The 22,042-nt window shown below is 40.3% G+C and overlaps 1 long non-coding RNA gene across 1 annotated transcript; it reads left to right on the forward strand.

The window, feature by feature from the left end:
* The first annotated feature begins 5,613 nt into the window (after positions 1-5,613).
* Positions 5,614-9,152, forward strand: LOC120323634. Its single transcript, XR_005564290.1, has 3 exons — positions 5,614-5,726; positions 7,634-7,786; positions 8,975-9,152. It is a non-coding gene; the product is annotated as an uncharacterized LOC120323634 (long non-coding RNA).
* Positions 9,153-22,042: the final 12,890 nt, after the last annotated feature.

The raw sequence follows: 22,042 nt of genomic DNA on the forward strand, positions 1-22,042 counted from the left end.
AAAGCTTGATTAATAGATTTTGCTGTACAGAAACCTCTAAACTTGGCATAACCTGGGCTGTCATGTATGAAGTTACTTTACAGGGGTTTTAAAGATTATCACAGGAAGATCAGGCTGGATGAAGATTTAATCAAATACGTACTTAAGAGAGGTGTGAGTTTAAGTAATACTCAGCATAAGGAAAAAGCTGAATTCTTTCTATTTTCATTACACATTTTCAATGTATTTACAAAAGCTCTTGGTAGTTTGTATTGTATTATGCAGCAAACTGACTTGTGCAGGGCTCATCTATCTCTGCTCATTGGTATTTAATTATCTTGATCTACCCTTTGGACATTATAAGCCTCTGAGTGTATGAAGTCTGAAAACATAGACACACAAATTGCTTCCCTTTCCATTATAGCCCTTTGTGTTTTGGGCTGCATTATGCTGCTGGGTCAGAGTGACTTTGAACCTCGAGGGGATTTGTGGTCTTAGATGTAACATTACCAGCAAAGAGCATAGAACCTGACAGGGTATATCAACAATTCAGCAATAGAAAAAATCATCTCCTCTTCCTTGAGGATTTATTCTTGAGGTTTTAGAATAAATGAATTGCAATAGGAAAGAGCAAAGGAGAAAAAAAAAGAGGCTTCTGACATAAATAGTAAAATGAAGATACGTAAAACAACTTCCACTACCCCACAGAAAAGACTTCAGCACTGTAGCAGCTATAGCCTGGTTTTCAATTCACCACATGTGTACTGCAGACCACCTGCTTTCCGTGTGTCTCACATCCTCTCCCTCAAACAGGCAAACCTCTGGGAGAGTATGACAGCACTGGGCTGGCCAGTGTGCGTGACTTCCCTTCCAGAGCATGCGATCAGACCCCATTTTGGCACAGGAGCCATGCTGTGGGGTAAATCAGGCACATGCTTGCCCTATAAGGCACAGAGTGATATTGGGTCTCCCAAAAGAAAAGTTGGAAACCTGATGAGAGTAATGACTCCTCCTGGGAAAGCCAAACTACTCAAAGCTGTCACTACAGAGAGGCAAATTACATGAGACAAAAGGTGACCTTTCCCCACAGCAAAGACCATCCATCATCTTTCAATCCACCAAGCAGCCCTTGCATAGTGGTCCTTCTGAGAGAGTCCCTTGGACCTTATGTTTTCACACCTTCTCCCTCTCCATCCTCACAAGCTCTGGCAATGAAACAGGGCAGGGCAGCCTCTCCAAGGTCCTTGTCCTCTACTCCTCCCACTGCTACAACTGCCAAGGCCAGTGCTTCAGTCCTGTTTGGAAACACTACCCCAACCTCCTGCTGAGCTTCAAGGCATCATCCACCTCCCCACCTCCCCCACAGCACTCCTGGGACCCACCACACAGGCTCCTATCCCAGTACAGATTTGTAACCTGGAGTAAATTGCTACACCACCCAGTGGGTCTTAGACCCCACTTTGGTCCTGAAAGCACAAGCATCCCAGTGCCAGGAAAGTGGCAGGAAAGTCCAGAAAAGACAGAAGTTTGAGTACAGGTGTAATCACAGCCTTCCCAGACAGTGTGGAGTGTGCTCTTCTTCATAATGAATGGCTGCAGAGATGAGACAGGTACTCTGTCCAAAACTGCAGCCCTGGAAAATGATCTCCTGGAGAGTCCCACCTCTTACCACATGCTGTAAAATGGAGAGACTGGTTCAAGTGGGGCCTTTAGTAAGTGCAATTTCAAAAATGCCGGACTCTAAATAGGAGCATTTTTACTGCATATTGTGTAATTTACCCCCCCTTCACTTTCCAAGCTCACACCCTCGGTTTTTAGCAGACAGTTCATTGCTCTGAGGTTCCCCTGGCAATGTACAAAGTCCCTGCCTGGCCCTTTAATTCCCACATCATGAGAGAGCTTTCAGCATCTCTAGCCCTCCAGTTGTAATGAAATGTGATTAAAGGTGGTGCTTTTCCTGGGTAAGCCTGACTGACTGCTCTGTCCTTCATCCCCCTCCACATCAGCAGCCTCAACAGCTCTAGGAGCAGTGAGGATTACCTCTGTTTCTCTGAAAAGAGAGTTTTACAAGGAAATCTGGTGACAGGAGCTTAAACAGCAAAACTATTGCACACGTGATCCAGCACAGCCATGGGGTGGGGATTTAGCAGGTGTCAGACAGGAGGAACCCAATGGGCCTCTGATGAACACGGCCATCTCCCCCTTCCTCCCAGCTTCAACCTCTCTGTAGAGAAGGAGAGCTGAGCAGAGTAGACAGGTGAGTAGGTGGGAGCTCTGTATATGCAAGATACATCAGTAGTGGCCTAGTTTCAGCAGTGCTTGGTAGCTGGATTGCCATCCAAGTGTCTGAAAGGCTCTGTAGTCGCCTCTAGAATATATGTCTATTGAAATGACTCCTTCTCCTGGAGGATGCTGGACCAGGAATCTGAATCTGAATCCATGATTTTAGCTTAAGATATTATTTGCAAGTGTATCCTCTATGTGACAGCAAGGTCTGTATGCTATTGCATCTTCAAAACAGTAATATTTTTCTGTTTTTACAGTGCTTGTCCTGGGAGCCCAGCCCAGGGTTATTAAAAAAAGAAGCATTAGAATTTGTCCTGTAGAGATTCCCAGCTGCTTCTTTAAGCTCTGGCAGAGCAGTTTCAGAGGCCAGGCATCACTGAGAAAAATATTCACACTGGCACCAATGGGTCTGGTGCTACTTAATTTCACTGTTAATGATCCAGCTGAAAAGAAAGTATGAGACAAGAGAGTCTGTGTGAGCTCTGAACAGATCACACAGTGACCAGAAGTTTATATGGTTTGATACTGGTAAAACAGTGAAAGTAAACCACAAATAACTACAATAAAAACATCCACAAATTTTCTTCCAGGAGAAGCTGAAGAAAGTGAGGCAAAGGTCTAGCCAGAATTGTATCCATCATCAGACAGTTAGGTTGGCACCCAAGAGGTACAGCCAGAGATGCAGAAACAGAGTCTTTTTTTATGAATTCTTATTCCCTTGCATTACATCAGAAGGCATTTGTGCACAGAGTGCTCTGTGCACTTACACAGCTCCTCAGCAAGTCCATTAGGGGTTGGCTTTTGAGCCCTGATTTATGCTGATACATGCCTTTATCAGGCTCTGAGTGTTGATTATGTACCATTAGCACATCTCCGGAAACTCAGAGATACTAAAGATTACAGCTTGTGAGCTGGAGGAAACAGAAATGGTTTTCATTTGTAATTTGTCGTGGCACAGAGGGTATCAAAGACTCAGCCTATGGAGATAAAACCTACAATCACTTCTAAAACCAACAAGAGATTACTGCTTTTAGTGTAACATCCACCATCCCTAGGACCCAGAACTGCTGTAATACGAAAATATTGACAAAATTGCAGTGAGAGGGAACACATCTTAGATAAAAACAATGCTTTGTGCCCAGAGATACCTCTAAGCAATTGTCACCTGAGGGTAATCAAGGCTTCTAAGACTGCTATGAGGATATCCATCCGTGTGCATGCCATTGGTTCATTTAAAGATACGGTGCCCATAGGTAAACTGAGAGATCAAATCTAATCTCAGTGGTCTTAGGACAGATGAGTTTGAATATGATAAAACTGAACATTGCAATAGCTGCCTCGGTGTAACCTTGATAGCTGAGACTCATATTCCCTCAATGAGCAACATACTTGCCTTTTCTTCCATTTTTATAGCACTGACCTAATTTTCTTGCCTTGTATTCAAATGAGAACCAAGAACTCCTTTACAGCAGCCACTGGGGCCAATCCATAAATCCAAATCAGCCTCAGAACTCCCCATTTCTAACTATTCACTTATTTATGTCATATGAGAAGAAGTTACCTGAGCAAGACGCCATTGCCTGTTGCCATTGCCTGTCAACCCTGAGCATGCCTGCTCTGCCTCAAAATAGACAGTAAATAATGGATGAGTCCAGCTGCCCTTTGGAGCTGGCTCTACCTTCCTGAAGGTTGGGTGTTATAATAGTGAACAGTTAGGCTGTAATACTGAACACAACCCTTTCCTAGTCAGTGCCCCCATCCCCCATCTATGACATGAGAATTGCAAAGCCCTGCAGTGCAAAGTCAAACACAGTCCTGAGGGATTTGGATGCTGGAGACTCACAGATGTCTGAGTCAGGCAGGATTTGTGTTTTGTCGGTGTGAAGCCAAGCTAAAGTTGTTCTGAGAACTTTAATCTATTTTTTATTAAATTCGTAAAATTAAACTCCAGTTAACAAGAGTGCCATACAACCAGGCTCTATTTTACATTTGTAATTAGTCCCATTGACTTCAAAGAATCTGTTTTTGTATAATAGTTGCAGGGTTGGGATTTGGTTTTGCATCCAATTGATATATCATTTAGCACTTGATATCAGCCCTTCAAAGGGAACATTATTGCTTTACATTTCAAAATCACTTTGTAGTGCATTCTGTATATCTTATTATTCAAATTGGAGAGAACAACCTGCAAATTCTCACCAGCTCTAGTCATCTGTGGCTTTATTTTGTGAACTAAATGTCTGTGATGAACACAAGGCTACATTCCCCAAACTCTAGCTGATGTCAGTGCTGAAAAAGCAAAACCAGGCAGGATTAATCCCTGATAAAAATAACCCCTAAAATCATCAATTTTTATTCTCTGCCCTTTGCAGTGGAGTCAGTAGATGAGTAAATACGTCTGATTACTTGTTTTTATAACTTGTGGCATGTTCTTTTCTTAATGTAACTGGACTTCTACAAAAAAATCAAACCTGAACTGAAAGCAGGGCTCTGCTAGTTTTACATGAACAGCTCCATTGTATAATTAAAGTCATTCTCGGCCAAAAAAAAAAAAAAAAAAAAAAAAAGGTGAAATCAGATCCAGGGCCCTCTGGTGGATTGTGAGAAAATTGTTATCTTCCTTAAAATGCTGAGATGAATCGCTGCCTTACAAAGCTCAGAGTTTGCATCAACATACAACCTTTGCCCTTTAACATTAGCTTTATGAAAACAGAACTACAGATTACGACTCACAGGCAACGTTACAGGGAAGGTTTTCCAGAGTAAGGCATAAAGAACCTGTCCAAAAAGGAAAAAACAACAACCCATTCACTGTAATTTCTTTATCTGAATGCTTATCAACTCATTACAGCTGAACACCGCAGAGGAATAGATAAGAAAACAGAGGCAGATCAGAGCCAGTGAAAGATTCTGTAAGAGGAAATGAGCTTTTGACCTTCACACAGTTTGAGGAGTTGGCAAGAAAAATTCAAGCAAGTGGAATGAGTTGAATATATTCTGTGCTTTACACTTGGAAGTCTTACCAACCCTTCCCTAAGGATTACCCTGCCTTCAAGTGCTGGAAAGACCACATGTTCTCACAATCCTGTCATCTACCCCGGGCAGCAGAAGTTTTGTGAGGTCTAGGACCTCAATCAGCAAAGAAAACTGGAGATGGGCTCTAGGGGAGGGGGGGAAGTGAGATAACTGGGCTCCCAGGGCAGCGTGAGCAAGGATAACTCCAAATGGAAGGAGGATTGTGATGCTAAGAGGAAGCATTCCAGGTCAGCAGTGTCTCTGTTCAGCTGTTAGTAGAACAGGTTTCACAAGCTCTTTCTGGAAAAAATTAACCTGGAAACCACAATTGATTCCTTCCTCCATGTCATGTACAGAAGGTAAAGAAGCTTCTGTAAAAGGGTGGAATCCTGGAAAGCCTGCCTTTCCAGCCAGCGGTGATGAGATCAAAATGACATGAACACATAGTAAGTGACCATATGATTCAATATAGAGTTGAAAACTAAAAAGCTGAGAAGAGGCTGCTTGAGGTTTGACTTGTAGAAACAGGGAGGAACCATTTGTGATTCTCGGTTTTTCTGACTTCTCAGAATTTTCTTAGCATTTCCTTCTTGCAGCTGTAATAAACTCCTAGGTTATTTGCCTTTGTGCTCATTAGTGGTGAATACATGGGGAGGGGGTTTACTGCATCTTTAAATGTTCCCTGTTCTATATAAAATAAGTTTTGAAATAGTTTTGATTAATATAATCACTTCTGTGAAAGTTAAACATTTTAAATGACACTATCTCAAAATAGCGATTTGGATTCTGGATTTGCATTTCCAGCTCCCAGTTGAAGCAGTTCAGCAGAATCAGTAGGAGGTTATTCATGATTCTGAACTTATATTTTCAGTGCTGAAAGTATTGCTGTCAGGGCTTTGTCCAGCTCTGGTATTCTCAGTATTGAAAGTTACTTCCAGTGAGATCATGAAAAAGAAATGTGAGAACCTGAAGTCTTTTTTACTTTAATTATTCATCTGCTGCTCTTGGACAGAGCCCAGAATTTCAATGCTTTTAGCAATTTGATTTTGTATTAAGAAAGGGTAACTGCTTGACATCTGTTGTGTAAGTGGGCATGGTCGGATACTAAATGCTCCCAGTGCATATTTATTTAATCAAGGAATGCAAGTTTCCAAGGGGTAGATTAAAAAACATCTCTGAGAAAAGTGAAAGGAGCTTGTACTGATGTGCATGGCAACGAGTCTTAAAATGTAAAGAGTCAAAACTTTTTAATTAAAATCAGAAAACTCATTTGGAGAACTTAATTTCCCAAAAATGTCTGCTTTAACTTTGGCTTATTTTCCACGAAAACATACCATCAATGAAGATAGAATTTGTATCTTCATCTTCTCTTAAAGCTGTGTTCTAGTTCACCAAAAACATCACTGTGAAGCCATTACCTGTTTGTGTGGTAATGACACTTTCTAAAACATGTCTTGTCCCTGGTGCCACAGTGATCCACTGCAAAGGATCCAGGATGCTATTTTAAAAATGCATTAAATCTAAGCACCAGTGACTGTTCTTGTCAGAGAAAAACATTTCAACCTGTTCTTCCACCCTACTGTATCTTCCACATGTTCCAGTCTCCATACCATCATTTTCACCATTGATCTGGAAAACATGTTCCAGCAGCTCTAAACAGAAACCCACTGCTGTGTTTGTCATTCAGATGACAGGAGACCTTTCTGTGTGCCTAAGAAAGGGAAGAAGGGATTGTCGAGCATTTCCAACATTGTATTTTCCCAAAGTGAAACACAAAATTAAATGGCAGCTTAATATTAAAAAAGAAACAACCAAATAAGTCATCTTCAGAGAGAACTATTAAGCTGTTTAAAGATAAAATTGAAATTAGAAACTAATTCTGTAGTCTGCGCTGGACAATCTTTATACCTGAGATCTGATCTTTTAGGTGTTGACTTTCATGGCTAGTGCCTTAGTTTTATGAACTTTTCTGAGGCCACCTGGTCTCAGAATCTGAGGTTCTTCCATGACATTTTTAATGATGTAGCTGGAAATGCTGGTCCTGAAGCTCCTTTTGAAATCATAGCATCACAGAATGGTTTGGATTGGAAGGCACCTTAAAGATCATCCAGTTTCAAACCCCTGCCATGGGCAGGGACACCTTCCACTAGACCAGGTTGTTCAGGGTCCCTGAGAACCCTCCACATGACAAGTATGCCTCCTGCATGCTTATTCCCAGGATGCAGACTCTGCTCACACCAACAACACAGAAACCTAACAACACTTGCCTACAAGCTGAGGTGAGCAAGCAGGAATCCCCAGCCCAACATTCGTGACTTTTGACCACTATTTCCTCCTTTTCTGCAACTTTCAGAGAATCCACCTCCCTGTGTACCACACCTCCAAGGCCCTGTGGCATGGCTCATGTTGAAGAGTGGCATTCAAGACTGCCTTGTTCATTAACCAGCACATCTTGAAAGTACCTGGATTGCTGCTTTATTCAGGTTTATTTTAGACAACCCAAATGGTGAGTCGTCCATGAGTCCCTTTGAGTAAATATTGCATAACCAGTCTCAGGAAGTTTCTCAAGAAAGTAATTCTCTTTCTGCCCTTCAAATGTTTGTGTTCTCAAATCTACCTTCATCTTATAATGCAGAATTGCTTAAAACAATGATATAAGGGACTTCCTGGCTTGCCAGACAGTACTTTTCTATTTCAGGAAACAGTATCATATAAACTATTCACTGTCATTTTAAAACGAGGTAGAGTGTTCTGTCCCTCTTGTTTCTACTGAAAAGCTGTTGCAAAAACTCACTCCTCACAAATTCTTCTAATTTCCATCTTAAATTTATTCACGGGCACTTTACAGCCATTTGTTCTTGTGCCAACAGTGTACTTTAGTTTAAACAACTTTTCCCCCCTCTCTGGTGTTTCCTTTTCTGATGTATTCATAGCTTCCCAAAAGTCACTCTCTATTTTCATTTTGCTGTAGGTTTTAAACTTTGTGCAATTTGTTCAGGTTTTATGCATAACAGTTTTCTGAAACTAGCTACAGTGTCAGAGATGTGCTTTTACTATGGTTAAATTAAAAGAGACTTCATGACATAATGCCTCTGTATATGTACATCAAATAGACCATCCCTGTTTTCTTTTCAATGTGCCACTGTAATTTCATTTTCCTGCTGCTGTTCACTTAAACTCTGGTTTTCTATGTACCTACTTACATTTCTACCTCCCATTGAGAGTAAGAATATAGGGAAGAGGAAGGGCAAAGCAATTTCCAGAAGTATTGGTTTACAAGAGAGAGGTCATTTTTTAAAACTAATTTCCAGATTCCATTTCCTAGATGCTCTTCTTCTCCCCCCCCCCCCCCCCCCCCAGCTGGTGTTTGCATCCTGTTCCAGAGCTGGATCACTCACACATTGTTTTAATTGTGCCTTGAATTGCTCTTTTAGATAATGGAAATTCATTCATGGAGAGTAACTCTGATATAGATTTTTTCAGTCTAGCTCAACTCACTAACTCTTGTCCCTGTGCCCTAAAACAGTCATCTCCAGTAATCAGAATTGTACCTTCAGTCTGTGGTGTGTCTCAGACAACTGCCCACACTTGCCTAGCAGTGTCTTCAAAAGCTTTTCCAAGATGCATCAAGGAAAATGAATTCCAAAGGTCACATACCCCAGAGCTAATTAGAAACCCTCCTTGCTTTTTCCAGGTGCTGAGCTTTAAGACAAGACACAAATAAGCTGTCCAACACTCCCAGGAGCCAAAAGGGGTTGCGAAGTCTGGTCAGCCAGCAGCTGCACTACTGTGAGCCTTAGTTAACCCAACGATTTGGTTATAAAAACTGAAGACAGATAAAGGGAAAAGAGAAAGGAAATAAAGTAAGAATTACAAAGAGTCATAATGAGTCAAGCCAAAGGATTGTTCAGGATCCTGTCTCTGAGAAGATCCAGTTGCAGCTGTTTAGAGAAAGTGCACACAGGGAGACCAGGAGCAAAAATACTCTCTTTCACAAGGACTAAAAATCCTCTGCCCTCCTTCCTCAATATATCCTTGCAGATTTCCTGCAATCTTTACTGAAAGATTTCCTGAGTCAGACGTTGGAAGCACATCCTTCGTTTAACAGCCTTTGATGGAGGTATATCCATAAATTTGCCTAATCACATTTTTAATTCATTTATGCTTTCGGCTTCCATGGCATCCTGTAGCAGTGAGTTCCACAATGTAATTATAGGTTGCTTGAAGAAATACTTCCTTTTGTTTGTTCTGGACCTGCACTACAATTTCATGATGTCCCTGTATAGTAAGAAATAATGGCTATTGTTCCTTATTTACGTCTTCATGCCACTTGTGGGATATATTTTATATATTTTATATACCTCAGTGATTTAGTCATCTGCTTTCCAAGGGGAACACTTCTATTTAACCTCTCCCCATATGGAAATTATTCCATATTGCCAGTCATGCTCAGTACTCTTTTCTGACCATTATCTAGCTATATTAAAACAAAACAAAACAAAAACAAAAAAAAAAAAAAAAAAAAAAAAAAAAAAAAAAAAAAAAAAAAACCAAACCAAACCAAAAACCAAAAACAAACAAACAAACCAAACAAAAAAAACCCACAAAACTTGCCAAGGAGGAACCGGGAAGAGGTCAAACTGCTTGTATGATGTAAGGTGTGGGTACACTGGGGATTTGCTGTTGCAGTGTGATGGGTTTTTTGTCTCACTCTACAGTGGTTTCTAACTTTTTTATCTGGGGTTTTTTTTTTCTTTTCATTGCTCCCAAACATGGAACTGATATTTTTATTGAATTATCACAAAATGAGTCTGAGATCATTTTTCCTGAGATGTGATAGCTAATTTGGAGCTCATTGGTGCATATCTACTCGTGGCTGTTCCTCCTTGTGTGCAGCAGTTTGCAGTTATCAATGTGGAGTTTCAGCTGTTGTTTCACGATCCGGTTGCTTGAATTTTATGAGGTCCCTTTTGCATCTCCTTGCAGACAGCTTTTGTTTTCAGTAGCCTAATTCCACATAATTTTTAATACTTGTCACATCATTGTTCTCCACTTTCCACATCATTTATGAGTATGACAAGCAGCACAGATGCAGCACATATCCCCCCTGAACTGAGAGGGTCTGTCCATTGAACATCATTGTCCCCTCTGCCTCCTCTTTTCAGCCATCATCTCCCAGTCTTTCGCCCTGCAGCTCACTGAGTCTTGCCCCCACTGCCCTCCCTCATGCCCAAGTTGCTGATTCTTCTCACAGCACTAAGTATGTGCTCCAACACTCTGCTTTGACAGATGTTTCAGCCATTTGTGTTCTCTGGTTTTGGAGAGACTGCTCTCTGGTTTTGGAGAGACTCTGAGACTGCCTGTCTCAGACCCTGATGTTCCAGTAATGGAAATATATGGAATTATAGAATCGTTTAGATTGGAAAAACCCTTAAGAACATCGAGTCCAACTGCTAACCCAGCACTGCCAAGTCCATCACTAAATGATGCCCCCAAGTGCCACATCTGAATGTCTTTTAAATCCTGCCAGGGATGATGACCTTGCCACTGCCCTGGGCAGCCTGTGCCAGTGCTTGACAACCCTTTCCATGAAGAAAGTTGTCTTAATATCCAATCTAAACCTCTTCTGGCACAACCTGAAGCCATTTCCTCTCATCCTGGTCACTTGTTGCCTGGTAGGAGAGCCCAACCCTCACCTGGCTCCACCCTCCTGTCAGGGCAGAGAGAGCAAGAAGGTCCCCCCTGGCCATCCTTTTCTCCAGGATAAGCTCTCCCAGCTTCCTCAGCTGCTCCTCATCAGACTTGTGCTCAGACCCTTCCCCAGCTCTGTTCCCTTCTCTGGACTCACTCCAGCCCCTCAATGTCTTTCTTGTCGTGAGGGGCCCAAAACTCAACTCAGGATTTGAGATGTGGCCTCACCAGTGCCCAGCACAGGGGCACAGTCGCTGCCCTGGTCCTGCTGCCACACATGGCTGGACTGCATACAGTATGGAGAGACCACATCACATGTCCAGCAAATGAGGATACTCATCACATGAGCCCCAGACTCAGGCACAGAGGAAGCAGCTCCGTGTCTGCTAAATTGGACCCCGCTGCATTCATCCTTCTCTGATGACATGGTGAGTGACAGAACTTCTTTTGCACACAAGGGTGTGATCACCTCTCACTGATTCTGCCTAGCGATACCTCAGTCCTGTGTGAGAGGCTGGAGAACAGGGTTTGCAGCTTCGCAGGCACATCCCAACAGCTGGAGAGGCTGCCTGGATTTGTTACAACTGCCTTAGCAGGAGTCTGGCCCATCTCCCCTTCTAGTGAAACACTAGGCAAAGGGGCAACAGGATCTAAGCATCTTTTGAATCGAACTGCAACCCCAAAACTCTAGAGAATAAAAGGGTGTGTAAGCTGATGCTAAAAGAAGTTGCTGCTTTCTGCCTGGGCTCCCACCCAACTTGGACCTCTGATATCTCCTCTGGTGACGGAAAGTCTAGAGGTATTAGCAACACACAGAAAGACGAAATTGGTTTTGCCACGAATATTGCCAGGGCCAAACCTCACTGCAGTCAATGAGCAGCGAATGTTTCAACCATCAAACCAGAATTCAGGAGCGTGTTGTGCACTGTTTGCTGCCTCCCCATCCACACATCACCAGTTTCTGATCTGCCTCTCACACCATAATCTTATAAATAATCCTCAGACATACATGTCATTCAGGGAAACTAATTTTGCCATGATTTTAAGGGGAAGAGATCAAGACAGTGTGGACTGTATTTGATGCATCTGGGTAGGAAAGTCAGCATGGCCATTCCTTCCCCTGCAGCAGAAGCAGCATTTGTCTGCGTGCTCCTGTGCTGTCTCTAACTGATTTGATTGAGGCATGACTGTATTATACCATCAGTAACATCTGTAAAAACATCTGAGATGTCTTTGTTTTATTGGAAAACTGAAGACTTCACTTGATCAATGGCTGGTTTTATTATAAGATCTCATGCAGGTATTACCACTCAGCCAGTGGCAGTTCTCCCACCTAAATCCCCTTGAATTAAGTTTTGAGAGGTTTCAAATACACATTCCATCAAATACAAGGGAGATTTTGGATTCCCTCTTTCTATTACATTTTATAATTATATTAAAAAAGCAATCAAATTTCCCTGGCAAGAGAGAATGAGTCTAACTTGATCCTAGTTCAATATGCAGAGTTTCATTATCATCGCCAAATTTAACATCTTTCTCAGTCTTTCTCCTCTATTTTTTCAGCATGTCCCTAGAAATGTGAGCTAGTTTCAGAAGGGAAAAACTGCTGCCTGAGCTTGTCTTTGTTACCTCTGTGGCAGCACAGTCCTAGGTCTGTCACACTGTAGAAGCTGCTGGGGTGTTGGGTGGCCTTTTTAAAGCATCCTTTGTGGTTGACCAGTACCAAAGACAAGTAACAGTAACAAATTAATTCACCTCTGTCCTCAACTCTTGTGCTCTTGAGGCTCAGAGCTTGTCTTCCAAACATGCTAAGGCAGTCCTGAAGGCTTTATTCACTTAATTCTACCACCATCACAGTACAGTACCATACCCTCCCTCTGTGGCTTTATTCATGGGTGTCATGAGTTAGTGAATATCTTAGCATCCCATTATCTTTAAACACCTGAGTGTTTCTGAAATAAGACTTGAAGAAAAATTTTGTTCAAGTTTAGCCCTGAACTAGCATATCAGCCTCCTTCATGGCTTTCCTGATTGTTTTCAAGCATCTTAATTGATTTAAAACTGCAGCCTAAAATTTGGGAAGAAATTACTTGCAAGTATAGCATTGAATTTTTAAAATTACATGTTTCATCATAGTAAATCCAGTGTGTTGGCTACAAACAGCAGAGGGTTAAATCTCTATTTCTTCCAGCACAACTATTTATCATACTTATCTTTTCCCCCAAAATGTGATGGGGAGATGTGATACAAACTACTTACATGTATTTCCCATGAGACTATCTTACACTCACAGCCAATTGAATCTAACTAGCTAAGTTCTTTTTTATATTTTTCTCTAGATTTCTCTTTTCCTTCTATCCTTGTTTTTCATTACGTCTTTTGTTTTCTTCCTTCTACATATAAACTGTAGGAAAAGCAAATAAATCTTGGCTATGTCTCTTGACTTTTCTCCTCTTACTGTGGTTCCTCCCAGACTCCTCCTGTTCTGTTCTCCCTCAGTTTATTGTCTCACAACCATGAGTGTTTTCTACCACTCTGGTACAATGATCTTAATGATTTGTAACTCTCTGTGTTCTCTTTACCTTTTCTGTCTTTCAGGAAATCTATTGTGCTGTGTAATTCCCCTGAGCTGTAATGAAAGAGTGCTCTCATTATCTAGAAGGTATATATAAGTATATATATATATAATTCTTCAATGTATAAGTAAAGACTATATAAGTAAATATCCATCAACCCAAAGCAGTTGTCTTCAAGCAATGGAAATACAGGCACATAATACTTTTAGTGGAGAAACAGAAACTTCAGCCTAGGCCTTATCTAGAAAGCTAATTAGATTTTGAAGTAGGGAACTGGTTCATTAAAAAAAAAAAAAAAAAAAAAGAGCTGATAATTAGCATGTCTTTCCATCTTTTGCTCATCTGTTGGAATTAATTTGGTCTGTGGGCAGCACGATCAGGAAACAAGTCTCATCAGCTCTCTTCATTATATCTGCTCTCCCTCATAATCTCAGAAGGCACTTTTTCTGCTCACATGTGCGTGCTGTCAATAGCAAACCAGCCTTTGTTACTGTTGCTCTAGAGGGGCTTTATAAGGAGTTTAGTTTAGTGAAACAAATAATGTGAATCACAGCTGGCCCAAGATGTGGTCAAGAACATGATGCTGTGTTGCAACCAACATTCTGGGGAGCCACATTTCCTCTTTTCTGCAAGAAGCCAAGCACCTGATGCTGTCAGTTTTTGTGTCTCTTCGCCTGATGGAGAAATTCTCTTCTTTGTTGGGCTGGCTGGAAATTCCCTACTGAGACACACACCCATGATTTATCCCACTCTGGGAATGAATGTTGATTGGCATCAGGCCATGTGACCCTTATGTGCGAATTTTGCTTTTTCTGTGTTTTTTTTTTTTTGCTGTGCTTTACTTTTGTTTGTTGGTTTGGGTTTTTTTGGTGGTGGTGGTGGTGGTTTTAATTTATGTTCTTTTCTTTGTTCATTTAAAAGAGCAAGGAGATCCAGGTCCAAGTGTGACTTCTGATAGGACAAGGGGAAATGGCTTCAAGCTGTGCCAGGGGAGGTTCAGGTTGGGTATTAGGAAAAATTTCTTCACTGAAAGAGTAGTTAAGCACTAGAACAGGCTCTCTAGGGAAGTGGTGGAGTCACCACTCCTGGAAGTGTTCAAAAAAGCAAGTAGACGTGGCATTTCACACAATATAGTTTAGTGGGCGTGGTGGTATTCGGTTGAAGGTTGGACTTGATGATCTTGGCGGTCTTTTCCAACCTTAACGATTCTATTCTATCATTCTATTCTATTCTATTTTATTCCCTCACAAATTATGACAGAATTAGTAAGATGAAGGTCTGGAAATGGAGCGTATGGGAAATTTTCAACATCTATTTCAACAACAGAAGCATCAGAGAAAGACACTTTCTTCACTTCAAAAATGGAACAGTAGAGTACCCTGAGCCCCAATATCTGGTTCTTATATTATGCTCAGAAAGACTGGTGTCTTATATTGCTAAAAGAATTTTCCAGAAATGTGAGTGCAGCCTTTCAGCTGCACTTTTGAAATCATAGTCCCTCTCCCAGAGCAACTGAAGGCAGTTGTCAGGACTCTTGATGCTCAGGGGCTCCACAGCCCTGACACCTCTCTTGACAGAGTCATTCTACATTTCAGGTGGACTCAGTCACTTGGGCTCCTCGAAATTCTCCTTTGCCTTGGCAATATCAGTATCTCAGCCTGTCAGAGCACAGTCACTTCCATCACAGAAACTCATACATAATCCTTTTGCCCCAGAACATTTTTACCTATGGTGATACCAGAAGGAGAATTAAAGACATGTTTTTACTGCATCTTTTCAAAGGAAATATATAAATTGTGGATCTCAAAACTGGGCAGAAATTCTTCACTTCCTTTTAAATTAACTAGAACACAAACAAAAGACCTTAAGTCCTTCTTTGAAAAGTAGAACTGTTTCATAGCAATATAAGTTGGTCATCTCTCAGTCTTCCTTTCCCTAGAAGATAAAATTGTTTAGCAGCCTTTTAGATGTTTCATTAACTTAGTCATTCATGACATTAACTTAGATTACTAATTTTATAATTTTAGTAATTTTAAGTCCTTTAGACTGTGTTATAACTATTTCACAGTGGGAACCTAGTGTCAGCTATATATGATTTCCTGTAAGATTATTTCAAAAATGGCTTTATGTTTTGGAGGTTTTCACTATTTATATTTTGGTGGTTTTTGATATATTAACCTGTTCAAAACTATACATTGGGTTTTCTTCTCCTACATCACAATAATAACTCAGAAGCCTACTTATTCAATTTCCTACTATCAATCTTCAGTTCAGGAATTTGAACAAGAAATGGATTCCTGACATAACATCAAGGGATATAAACTTGCACAATTAATTCAGAGACATGAGGGAAGCTCCTGACACGGTCAGATGAGACTTTGGAACTTCTAGGTTCTTTACACTACAGGAAAGTGTAAAAGGTAATGTAATATGAAAGTGTCATGGAGAATACCACTATTTTCTCTTGCATTCACCAACTTTCTCTGCTCTTTGGGATTAAAATTTGCCATTAGTCTTTGGTTTTGGAATTTCCACTACCAGTGACTTTTAAAAACAGGTTACAGAAACAGTACATAGGGAGTGTTTGAAAGAGTCCATTCTGCCTTGGAGCAAAGGGGTGAACTAGGTGACTTCCCAAGGTGCTTGCTAGTCTTGTTTCTGCGATGCAGGGAAAAAATATTAATGAAAAAAAAAAGAAATTCAAGAGAAATAAAAATATTCTTTTTAAGATTTCTTTAAGCTGGTTATGTAGGAGTCCACTACATACCCAAAACAGTGTCTTAAAGTATCCTTGTTCTGTGAATTACATTAGAAGTTCTCTCCATTAAAAGATACAAATAGCTCAAGGAAGGTTTGCTGACACCAGATCTCAGATGCTTTTCTCATCATATCTGTCAGACTGAGATGATAGGGCTTGGCATCCATGCAGACAGACCAATTAAGGTATTATTTCATCCTGCAAAGCTCAGGGCACTTGTTTCAGTCCGGCAGGTTTTCAATTTCCACGGTGCCTCAGAGATGCAGAGATGTGCTATTCCCCATGGAAGAATGCGAGAAAAGAAAAGCAGGTGCAAATTCCTCACTGCATTTGATTGTTGCTCTCAAGTGTGATTCTTCTGCCCCAAACAATAGACAAAATATTCCAATGACACCTTTTTGAGGTTCACATTTCCTAGAGACCCCTGGTAGCTGCCATTGGAGTGTGACTGCAGGATGTGCTCAAGAACTCGTGAATACTTTCGTTTGCTTCTCCCTACCACTCTGTAACTAGTGTTCTTGATCTCAGTGTATCCAGGCTCCAGGAAAAGAGGATTCTTAAGGATGCCTCATAAGACTGAAGTTATTTTTCCACACCTACTCTGACACTTGGGTTTCATGTCCTGCATGTAGATAAAGTCAGTAGCAGGGAAGAATATGACCAGAAAAGAGTTGTAGTCTTCAGCAGGCACAAAATAGCATCATTTCAAAGGATTCAGTGGAGCTATGCAAGTACACACAAACTGCAAGTTAGAGACAAAATTGAAGCCCTTGTGACTTCATTGTGGAGGCCCCAACCCTGTAAGTGTTCAAGGCCATTTTGGATTGGGCTTAGAACAACCTGGTCTAGTGGAGGGTGTCCCTGCCCATGGCAGGAGGTTGGAACGAGTTGAACCTTAAGGTTCCTTCCAAACCCAAACTACTCTGTGTTTCTATGATTTATGATCCTGTAATGACACCAGGTCCCATGAAAGATTTACTCTTGTTTCAATTAAGCTTGTTCAAACCTCCGATGAAAAGAAAGACAAAAAGGATGGAGAGAGAAAAAGGTGATGTTTTTCAAACAACAGTTTGTTCTCTTATAAAGATTGGAAATATTCACTACCAAGAAGAGAAACACACTTCACATTCCTGTATCTGCAGATTCTCCTTGGAAAGCATGGAAAGTTTAGATCCCCTCTCTTGGAGAAATTAACTTTGCCACCCATAAGCTTTGAAAAATATAGATTTTTAACTTTAAAGAGTTTAGTGGGTTGGATATTACTGATAGGTTATTGATATTATTGATTGCAAGGATAAAATTTTAATGAATAAAAAGCAATACCTTGGAACTGCCCATGCCAAGACTTGCTATGAAAATATCAGGTTGAAATTTCACAAGTTCTGATTTCTAAGATACCTCAGATCCCACTGAGATCAATGGTACAAAAAGATTCAGCGTTAACACAACAATACCCTCACTGATGCTCACAATACTTTATATGCCTGTTACAGCACATTGATCAACTTAAAACATCAGTGGCTGGATATTGTTGCACTTTCCTCTATCTAGCCCTGTGCTATCAGCTGTAAATCAGCCTTCATCACTGAGGATCTGTTAGCAGTGCATCAGCAAGTTTGGTTTCTGGTTCATAGCTAAGTTTGTGGCCCTCTTTTCTGGATCTCAGGCACATTAAATGAACACATTGTTTCAGGAGCTGTTTTATGAGTGCTGCATGCCAAAGAAAAATCCCTTCTTTGGCTTTTTCTCCGTCTTCATCTACTTGATAAACCCATAGATCACGTTGGTTAATTTAAGTAAAGCTCTACAGTAGGAGCTCAGGCTGAAGCAGTTTGCTATGGATGACCCTATATCCCTTTCCTGAGCCAAAGCATTTCAAGGTGGAATTTTTCATCGTGTAGCTGTAGGTGTCAGACCACATTTAGCTGCACTGAAGTGCACATTGCTGGACTGTCACCGTTTAATTAGGTGATTCAAATAAATTTGTAGGTGTGACTTTATTACTTAATGTTCAACAAGCCTGTGCCATTCGCAGATGTAACTGGAAGAGACCTATGCTGCCATTTAGATGCCCAATAAAATGATTAGACAGTTTCATTAAATTGGTCAATAATACCTGAAATTATTTTTCCCATTTTGAGACCCACTTTTAAACCAATTTGTAACCCAATTAATATGTCCTCTGCAAATTCTATTTTATTCTACACTGCTTATTTTCATATGTTTTTGTTGATAATTTGTGTGTGTGTGTGTGGTTTTTTTACCTTGCAGTGTTTTTACAGCAACATTCCTCTGTAGGTACCTAGCTGATGGTTTGTCAACAATTCCCTGCTTTCACTGACATTTTCAATTTCAAGTTACTCTCCCTGTCAAAATTTATGTCAAAAATTTCTGTCAGCTCTGGGACAGTGACCCTAACAAAAAATTGGCATATATCCATTACTGCATAGTGCTATTTTTTGTTTGCATCAAGTGAGTGAGCCAAGACCATGAGTCACTAGGCAACTGCTAATTTATAGATCAATGCTGAGCTCATTTCTGTCTGTTAACACAATATCCAGTCCAGAGCTGGCTGAAGAAGTCACTGCAACAATAAAACATTTTATAAGTAATGCCTTACCTATTGTTTTTAGAAGTACTAATGAAGTTTTATTGGTTTATGTTTTTTTTTTTTAATCTCCTTGCAGACTTTCAACCACTATCCCCAAACAATCATCTGAGATAACTCAGTCTTCCTTCACAACTGCCTCCAATAACAGCTGAAGGGGTGACATTTTCCAGTTGCTTAATGGGAAATCTGTCATTTTAAACACTGAAAAGGTGTTTCACATCAAAATGTTTCTACTGATAAAATTATTAGGAAAAAAAAAGCGAAAGCTATCTCATATATCTTACCTGATACTAAAAGCTGAAGTGATAACAGTTCTATTAATGCTGAGGCATAGAGAGATTAGTTTCCAAAATGTAATCTCTCTTAAACATTTACACAAGGTCTACCATGACAGATTCTTGCTATTTCATCTGACATTTCATCTAAATATGCACTGGTTTACAGAGATGATTCCAGAAGCACTTGGATTAAAAAATGACACAGTGAAAGTCAGAAATATCCCAGTGACACAAAGCAGAAGCAGACAAAAAGCTGCAGATAGATTACAAACACTATTTTTTAAAGGACTGAGATTTTTCTGGAAACAAATACAATAATGACTGCTTAGCAATGGTTGTGAAACCATCAAATATCGACATCAGCAGAAGGCAGAGACAGAAACACATGTCTATGACACACAGTGATCCATGAGATCGTGAAGAACATCGGTTTCAAAAGTTTCCATGACAGTCAGCAAACATACAAGGACAATTCCTAAAGTAAATACACAGCAGTAAAGCACCATCAGCACTTAAACAGTTGCTTTCACTATGCTATTAAATTATTTTAAATTATACTAAAAGGCATTAGCAGAATCAGAGCAGAATGTGCCACAGCAGAAGGTGAAAGATAACGCACTCAGAATGATTAATCCAGTCTGAGATAGGTTTGAAAATCCTTTACATTAAAAGAGAAACCTAGCAACTGCTGCCAGACATTTTTAAAATACTGTACATGCAAATATACATTTTAATGGCTTTATAAACCACCACAAGATTATGTAGCAGTAACATTAGCAAGTTCTTAATGAGCTGAGTTAATGATTAATACAGTAATGCTGCCCTGCATGTTTGCTGCAGTTAAAGAGCTCAGGAATATTATGCACACAGATTTTAGCCTACCAGAGCAGGTCTCTGTGAGATGATTTAGTTACCTAGGAAGGGACAAAAGGGTTGATTTTTACAATAATTCCCTTCTGGTGAGATAACAGTGCTTTCCATTCAAACAGAAATCCCTATACCCAAATTAGATCATTTGGCTTTCCTTACTGCCAATACTGAGTCATCCCCTTAGACACTCAGAAACAAAACCAGTTGCCACTGACAGTACCAATGCATATCTGAATTTGGATGCAATGTCCGGTTCTAATGCTTGTTCATTCAATTACCTTTTAAAAATATTAAACAGATCACAAAATGGTATCAGTTGGCCTTGCTGCCTAAACTAATTTACTGAGATTCTTTGTCAAGGAAAAAGGAAAGAAAAACCAGGTAATTTGCTAGACAAGACCCTCTTTCTTGCAGGATCTGATGTAAAAGCAACAGAATACTTAAGCAAAATTACATAAAAATTTCTCTGGAGAAGGCTCACAGTAGATGTTTCGGGGGGTTGGGGTTTTTTTTTCTCCTTGAATTAGAAAGTGTGCAGAGTTTTCAGAGCATTAATTTCAAATTGTACTATTATGTACTTTTTATGATATGTTAATTCAGAAAAGCCTATTTGGATTCATGGACTTAATTTGTTACAGACTTCTGCTAAAAGAAATGGTACATTTACATATGTATAAATGTGTGTACGTATGTATATGTAAATATATAAATGTGTGTGTGTGCGTATGTGTATATATATATATATATAATGTCTTTCGGTAAGTGAAATACAGCACCCATGAATAGGGAAGTCTAAGACTAAGCCAAAATATCTTTTTCAAGGTAGAAATAAACGGACGGTTTTGCCTTAAGTGGACTTGGAGTGACATCTCGTGTCGTAAAAAAGCAGTGCAAGTAACGAGCTACAGACAGACCTGCTTCGACAGAACTGCAGAAGCTGCTTGACCAGTTTTCTCCCTCTTCACTAGAAATGTCAAAAAACATTAACAAGAAGACTTTAACAAAAGTCTTTCTTATTTTCAATACGTTTAACCTCCATACTCACAAATCAGACGTCCTTGATGGCATTTGTTTCAGTGAGGATTCAATTTTCTACTACTGGGAAGTGTTCAGCAGGTCTGACTGCAACAAAATGAAAAGAAAAAAAAAAAAACCAAACCCACATAGTGATTTAATCATAATTACTCTTAATTTGATAAAATTCATCCAGTGCAAATGGCTCGGTGAGCATTTTTTTTCTCCTTGAGAATGGCCCATTTTAACTGATGCTGACATTTGCAATTGATTTCAGTTAATCCACAGTAAGGTGCTGTGCTGCACTTTGGCACGGTTAATCTCCACTGTCCCCCCCCACAAGATAATCTGCTGTACAGGAATGACACCCTCCCATTGCACAATCCAGAGTAAAACTCGCTAATCCTCTTTTTTTGACACTTCATAAACCAGCTTATCACCCCTGCTCCACTACCCTGCACATGAAAAGAGCAAGAGGAAAAGTCATTGCAGCTTGAATTAACCACCAGCACTGGGTCAGGTGCCTGGTGAAGGGATAGGGAAGCTGTCCAATGTGTTGCTGTCAGACTGTTGGCCAAGCACAGCTGAGGAGCACAAGCATCCAGTTTCCACTGTCCCGTTAGGACTGGAGCACTAATCCTACAGAGACAGGCTGAGAGAGCTGGGGTTGTTCAACCTGGAGAAGAGAAGGCTCCAGGGAGCACAACGTGAATTGGCTAATCTGCAAATGTTGGATAAAACACGAAGTAAGAAATCTGTGAGGAGGTAGCATTTGGAAAGTGAAAATTCAGTTCATGACAATGAAGATACACAAAATGCATGTCTTGAAATATAAGCCAAGCTTTGAGTCCTGTTACCTCTGAGTTATTTATCCTGTTACTTGCTGAGTCCAATACAAGGATAAGTGGGTGCAATCCTCAGATTCCTTATGAAGGTGGTCAGAATAGCTTATACTCCGCTACTT

Source organism: Pipra filicauda, unplaced genomic scaffold, assembly GCF_003945595.2.
Source record: "Pipra filicauda isolate LSUMZ 115617 unplaced genomic scaffold, ASM394559v2 scaffold304_size882533_pilon, whole genome shotgun sequence".
Classification (NCBI taxonomy): domain Eukaryota; kingdom Metazoa; phylum Chordata; class Aves; order Passeriformes; family Pipridae; genus Pipra; species Pipra filicauda.